The sequence below is a fragment of the Petaurus breviceps genome, unplaced genomic scaffold (assembly GCF_028583685.1).
Source record: "Petaurus breviceps papuanus isolate PSGF00001 unplaced genomic scaffold, PetGlider_PUasm1.0 37, whole genome shotgun sequence".
Taxonomy (NCBI): domain Eukaryota; kingdom Metazoa; phylum Chordata; class Mammalia; order Diprotodontia; family Petauridae; genus Petaurus; species Petaurus breviceps.
Genome location: NW_027186296.1, coordinates 8,320,461 through 8,327,867, shown reverse-complemented (window position 1 = coordinate 8,327,867; position 7,407 = coordinate 8,320,461). Strand labels below are relative to the sequence as shown.

At 42.6% G+C, this 7,407-nt stretch overlaps 1 pseudogene; it reads left to right on the top strand.

The window, feature by feature from the left end:
* Positions 1-6,130: 6,130 nt before the first annotated feature.
* Positions 6,131-6,950, top strand: LOC138168452 (dihydropteridine reductase pseudogene; annotated as a pseudogene).
* The last annotated feature ends 457 nt before the right edge of the window (positions 6,951-7,407 follow it).

The window sequence follows — 7,407 nt, the reverse complement described above, 5'->3', positions numbered from 1 at the left end:
CATATGACCCAGCATATCCCAAACTGAAGGGCAGCATGACCACAATGTTTAACCACCAAATCATAGATAGGACCCCTCCTCCATTACCTAATCCCTTAACAAACTCCTCCTGCCTTTTTAACATTAATCATTTTCCTATATTCTATGTAAAATTTGATTGTGTAAACATCTTTACCCTATATAAATCCATCTTGCTTTCTCTGAAGTTTCTGGTTCCTCTTGGAACTTAACCCACCTCATGAGAGGGGTCAATCCCAATAAATACCAATACTTGGATTAGAAGTGGTCTGACTCTGAATTCTTTGAGATGATTACACCACAACACATAATGAAACCCAACAGTTTTGGGGTGGGCAAAGCCCCCACTGCAACAGTTTTTGGCATCCCTGAGTGGGTTTGAGTCTCTGACTCTTATCACCCCCTCCACATTGAGCAGAGCCTCTGATTCAGAACCCCTCTAATCCAAATTTAAGTCCATCATTTTCCTTTCTCTTACCTTGGAGTACTTCCAATCACCTAGGAAGCTTTGGCTGGATTTCTTGGGACATGGTGCTCAAGGCCTGGGAATTTTGCAGGGAAATCTTTATGAACTCAATTTTTCATCCTTCAATGGGACTCCACTGAAGAGATGAACATGACTATTGGGGGGGGGGTTCCTTAGGATTACTGGTGTTCAATCCCAATTCCCATATCATGGGACTACTAAACTATAATAGCACCTGGTCTTTATATAATCTGGAAGACCAAGAAAAGTTACCATTATCTGGGCTTTCTGTTTGTATCTGTCTGCTCTGTGTCTGTGTAAAAATCTCTGACTTTGCCACCTTCTACAATTCAGAATGCAGCCAGCCAGAGAGGAAAAAACTGTACCTGAGCTACAAAGATTGATGGTCTCTTAAAGAAAGGTTGTTGGCAAAAAAAAAAAGCTCTCTCTCTCTCTCTCTCTCTCTCTCTCTCTCTCTCTCTCTCTCTCTCTCTCTCTCTCTCTCTCTCTCTGTCTCTCTCTGAATCTGTCTCTGTCTCTCTGTCTGTCTCTGTCTGTCTCTGTCGCTCTCACTTTCCCTCCTCCTCTCTTCCTTGTGCTCTGGCCAAGTTGTGGAGGTGGAAAGACAGACAGAAAATGAGGATGGGGAAACTTCTCCCATAATATCTATCTAAGAGAAAAGGGGTCACTTTATTGATCAAAGAGAGGCAGGTTTCAAGGCTGTACTTTGGAATAGGACATTAGTGGGGGGGAGGGGAGCTAGGTAGGTACAGTGGGCCTGTTCTTCAGTGGGGCTGGGCCTATAATGAAATAAGAATATTAGGAATGGGGACAACTTTATTGGGATTCCATCAAAATGACTAATTAGCAACTTTGCAAATTTTTCTTTATGTCTAAACACAGTTTTAATTTTAGCCTCCAAGTTGCCTATACTACTAGTGATAAGTTATTACTGAATTCTGTCCTAATCATTATGTTATTACAATCTATGATTCTTTTAAGCTTAGCATTCCTTTTTTCATGAGGAATAAATCGTTTGTCTTAAACCCTTTTTATGTATGTACATTGAGTATCCTTTAAATCCTCCCATTTGGGGAACCCCTTAGACTTTCAAGACACAGCTATTACTACGATTAGTATTTTCTCCCAGAAGTTGAGGTTGGGGTAATATGATAATGATTATGAAAACGAGAAGCCTACTTCTCCTTCTAAGTCAAGCTTCCCCAAAGCTGAAACTGAGCTAAGTGCAATGTCTAGGTAAATGATAGGGAGTGATAAATGCCAGTAACTAGTCCTATGGATCCTAGCTAACAGGTACCTCTGCTTCTATTCCAGATAGAAATGGAGAACTAAGATCCAGAGAAATGAAGTGACTGGTACATAATCAAGTACTGGATCCAGGACTAGAAACTATGTCTGCTAGTCAGAGTTTCAGTGCCCTAGCCATGTTCTCTACACTCTACCATGCTGCCTCCTACTCCTGTACCACCCATATAGGTTTACCATGGCTCTGAGGCGCAAAGATTTTCTTTTTTTTTTCATCCTTCATTCTTTTTTCAAATTTTATTTATTTATTTTTAAAATTTAAATGCTTTATTAACTGCTGATTTACATCATTTGTTTCCGCCAGATTTTGAGTTACAAATTTTCTCCCCGTTTTTCTCCCACCCATCCCCCCAAAACAGTAGTCCCACAGGATATCCCCACCTCCAATCTGCTCTCTCCCATATTTTCTCCCATACCCATTTCAACTTTTCCAGTGGATCTCTATGCCTCAGTGCCTGTATATCTTTTTTCTTAATTACATGTAAGATGGTATTAATAATATATATATATATATACACACACACACACACACACACACATATATATATATATATATTTGAATATTTGATTTTAAAACTTTCAATTCCAGATTCATTCCCTTCCCCCCCTGCCACCCACCCCCACTGGGGGGACAAGCAGTTCAGTATAGGTTGTACATGTGCGGCTAATGCAAAACAATAACATAGTAGATGTATTGTAAAAGACTGACTATTTTTCCTTCCCTCCTATCCCACCTCCCACTTGTTCTATTCTCTACTTTGATCCTGTCCCTTTTCAAAAGTGGGTGCTTCCAACTTCCCTCCTCGCCAGCCTGCCCTCCCTTCCATTATCCCCCCTCACATCCCCTTCCCCCCCTATTCTCCTGGAGGGTGAGATCCCCTATTTAGTGTGTATTTCCCTCCCTTCTCAAGCCAGATTCAATAGGAATAAGGTTGACCTATTCCCTTTTGCCTTCCTATTCTTTCCCTCCATTGTAACCATTTTTCCTTGCCTCTTCTGTATGAGATAGTTTGCCCCACTCTGTCTCTCCCCATCTCCTCTCATTATATTCCTCTCACCTCTTAATTTCACCTTTTAAGTATCATCCCTTCCTGTTAAATTGGTCCCATGCCCTCTATCTATGTATACCTGTAAACGTATATACACACATTCACATATGTATTCATATGCCCGCATACCCTCATATAAAGACATATATATATCTAATCCCTTCAACTACTGAGAAAAGTTTCATAAGTTACAATTATTGTTTTTCCATGTAGGAATGTTAATTGTTCAACTTTGGCCAGGTGGCTCAGCGAGCAAGAGCACCGGTTCCAGTGCCAGGACGACCCGGATCAAATCCAGGCCCAGACACTCAGCACCACACCCAGAAACAACAACCGGCCATGCAACCCTGAGCAAGCAACTCAACCCCAATTGCTTAAAAAAAAATAGTTCAACTTTGATAAGTTCCTTATGATTTCTTTTCCCTGTTTACCTTCTCATGCTTCTCTTGCTTCTTGTATCTGAATGTCAAATTTTCTATTCAACTCTGGTTTTTTCAGCAAGAATGCTTGAAAGTCCTGTATTCCACTGAATGACCATATTTTCCCCTGAAACATGATACTCAGTTTGGCTGGGTAGGTGACTCTTGGTTTTAATCCCAGATCCCTTGACCTCCGGAATATCACATTCCAGGCCCTTCGATCCCTCAGTGTAGAAGCTGCCAGATCCTGGGTTATCCTGATTGTGTTTCCACAATATTCAAATTGTTTCTTCCTGGCTGCTTGTAATATTCTCTCCTTAATCTGGGAATTCCAGAACCTGGCTATAATATTCCTAGGAGTTTTCTTTTTGGGATCTTTTTAGGAGGTGATTGGTGGATTCTTTCAACCTCTATTTTGCCCTCTGGTTCTAAAACATCAGGGCAGTTTTCTTTGAGAACTTCCTGGAGGATGCTTTCCAGGCTCTTACTTTGGTCATGGCTCTCAGGCAGTCCAATAATTTTTAAATTATCTCTCCTGGATCTATTTTCCAGGTCAGTGGTTTTTCCCATGAGATATTTCACATTGCCTTTTATTCTTTCATTTGTTTGGATCTGTTTAACAGCATCTTGCTTTCTCATAAAGTCATTAGCTTCCATTTGCTCCAATCTAATTCTGAAGCAATAATTCTCCTCAGTGAGCTTTTGAGATTCTTTTTCCATCTGGCAAATTCGACTTTTTAAGGCATTCTTCTCCTCATTGCCTTTTTGAGCCTCCTTTGCCATTTGAGTTAGTCCGTTTTTTAAGGTATTATTTTCTTCAGTCAGGCTGTTGACTCTCATTTCATAATTTTCTTGCATTGTTTTCATTTCTCTTCCCAATTTTTCCTCCACTTCTCTTATCTGCTTCTTAAGGTCCTCTATGGCCTTTAACCAGCTTGTATTTTCCTTTGAAGCTTTTGGTGCAGGAGTTCTGACTTCACTGTTTTCCTCCTGTTCCATGCCTTGCTCTTTCTTATCCCCAAAATAGGAGTGTAATGTTGGAATCTTCTGTATGCTTTGTTTCCTTTGCCTGCTCATTTTGCCACTCAATGATTTGACTTTTGGGCTTTTTGCCATAGTAGGACTCTGCCACCAGACAGGGGAGTTTTCGTCCCAAACGCTGGGGTTTTCTCAGCTGCCGGAGGTATTAGATGGGTGCCCTCTCTGAGGTCTCCACACGCTCTGGCAAGCTGGACACACACCCCAGGACCTCCACCCTAGACTGCAATCCAGATCCAAGCAGGTTAAAGCAAGAGCTTTAATGACCCCTCAGACTGGTGCTTGGTCCCCCTACACTTTGCAGGCCAGGAGCTGAAGCCGCCAAGTGGTGCTGGCAGGCTGTGCTGGCGTCTCAGTGGTTTCTGAGTTTCTCGCTCGGGGGGTAAAAGCCACGCACTCCCACTTCCTAGGTCCCAAAGTCCAGACTGCACTGGCCTCTCACCTTGTCCTTCGCATCTATGTATTGATAAATCTGGAAACGGCCACAGCTGCTGCTGATCTGGAGTCCCTCTGGCTGGCGGCTTGTCAGTCCCACCCTGGGGCTAAAGCCTCACGTGGGGCTGGGCTTGGCTCCCAGAGCACTGCGCTGGCCGATTCCTGCCGGCCTGCCAGGCTGTCCTCAGCGGGAGGTTAGCTTCTCTGTGTCATTTTGTGGGTTCTGCAGCTCCAACATTTGTTTAGAGTCCCCTTTTTACATGGATTGGAGAGGGTGGAAGCCGGAGCCGTGGGAAGGTCGTGCTTCTACTCTGCCATCTTGGCTCCGCCCCTCTTCACAAAGATTTTCAATAGAAATATTCATTGAATTCTATCTGTTTGTGTAAAGTTTCTATGAAGTTATTTTCAAGCACCCAAATGGGTAGTTCTTTTATTTCAGCTAAATGTATACCTTCATCTTACTTTCTCTTGGGATAAACTCCCTCTTATGTGGCAATTATGTCTGACTTTTGATGAGGTATATAAATGGCAACGATTCATGTATGATAGATTCACTCATCGCTCACTCAAAGTTATATCTGATTGCCAGGAAATGTTTATTATTAATTAATTTTTCTAATTACAATGACAAGGGCACATATTCCCCTGTAAAAAGTTAAATAAAATACTCTTGTAGCCAAAAAAACTTAACCTTCCTATAGATTTCTGAAAGAGTATGTTGTTGTTTTATTGTTCACATTCTACATAAGAAGAAACCAAAAAATTAAACTAAAACACTTTCTCAGCCTTTAAAAAAAAATTGGCCTTCTGAATTCAATCTACAATACCTATAGGTATCTTCAACTTAATTTCTCCATAGTTTTTCTTATTGTGAATTATGAAACTAAGCTGTTCTATCCTTATGCAAATCATTCTTCCTCTCTTAATTACATGAAATATAATTAGTACTTTCACCTCAATAGATTTGCTCAAGTCAAGAAAAACATGTATCTTTAGAATCAAGCCTATGGTAACTAACTGGTACAGTAGATAGAACAACTGGCCCTAGATTCATGAAGACCCATGTTCAAATCTGGCCTCAGACACTCACTAGCTGCATTACCCTGGGCAAGTCACTTAACCCTGATTGCCTTAAAAAAATAGATTCAAGCCCCAGTCTACCACATATGTACATAAAAATGGCACAAAGTCTTAGAGGCAGGACTTTGCCCAGTGGATGGACAGTGTTCAACTTCTCAAGTTTGCTCCTTCCACCTAAACTTTGGTAAAGAGTCTCCTGGGAAGAATAACCTAGAAAGGGGTTCACTGGCTTCTTATGACCAGGTCTCAACAAGTATTCCTAGAAGTGATCAACAAAAATTTTAAAGAGTTATAGGGGCATGATGGCAGCTGCGGCTGGGGACGCGCCTGGTGCTGGTGTAGGGAGGCAGGGGAGCGCTGGGCACCAAATGCGTGCAGGCCTTCCGAGGCAGAAACTGGTGGGTCTCTAGAATCATGGTAGAAAATGAAGTAGAAATCGTGGTAGAAAATGAAGAAGCCAACTCCAGCGTGGTTGTTAAAATGACCGACTCCTTCACCGAGCAAGCCGACCAGGTGACTGCTGATGTCGGGAAGCTTTTGGGCGATAAGAACGTGGATGCAATTCTTTGTGTGGCTGGATGATGGGCAGGGGGCAGTGCCAAAGCTAAATCTCTCTATAAAAACTGTGACTTGATGTGGAAACAGAGCATGTGGACCTCAACCATCTCTAGTGACCTAGCAACCAAACACCTCAAGGAGGAGGGCCTTCTGACCTTGGCCCAGGGCTAAGGCTGCTTTGGATGGAACTCCAGGAATGATCGGCTATGGAATGGCCAAGGGAGCAGTCCATCAGCTGTGTCAGAGCCTGGCTGGGGAAAACAGTGGCATGCCGCCAGGTTCTGCCGCCATCGCTGTGCTTACGGTTACCCTGGATACGCCAATGAACAGGAAACCGATGCCTGATGCAGCCTTTGGCTCCTGGACCCCATTAGAATTCCTTGTTGAAACCTTTCACAACTGGATCACAGGAACAAACAGGCCAAACTCCGGAAGCCTAATCCAGGTGGTCACCACAGTAGGGAAGACGGAACTGATACCGGCTTACTTTTAATAAGCCATCTAAGATCGCAACCCCAGAAGAAAGAACTAACACAGAACCCTAATCCTCAGTGTAGTTTTCCTACAGCCCCAATGTTTCCCAGCAGATCTGTAATCCCCCTTAACAGTGCCAGGTAGAGATCAGTATTCCTCATTCATTTAATGAGTTTCTGTCTCCTTTTCAAAAGTATCAAATATTCATTTGAAAGAAGTAAAGGAGAATTACAAGGATGAAGACCTCCCCCAAAGCCAGGGACATTGTTTGGTGCCCTCGGCTGCCCTGGTCATACCATGTGCTTTGTGTCTCTTCTGTCCAATAACTTCTCTTCTTGACTACCTGAGTGATGTGTGCCATTGGTGTTCTGGTCATTTCTTTTTTATTGTCGAGGTCCTGTTTGATCCAGTATTTGTGTAATGGGATTAATTATTGCAGTTCTGACTTAAATTGCCTTAAATGTCCATTAGCAGTGAGGGTAAGGGAAGCTGCCTGCCCAGTTGATGTTATATATGTTTCCTGTGACTACCCAGATCCCCTCTG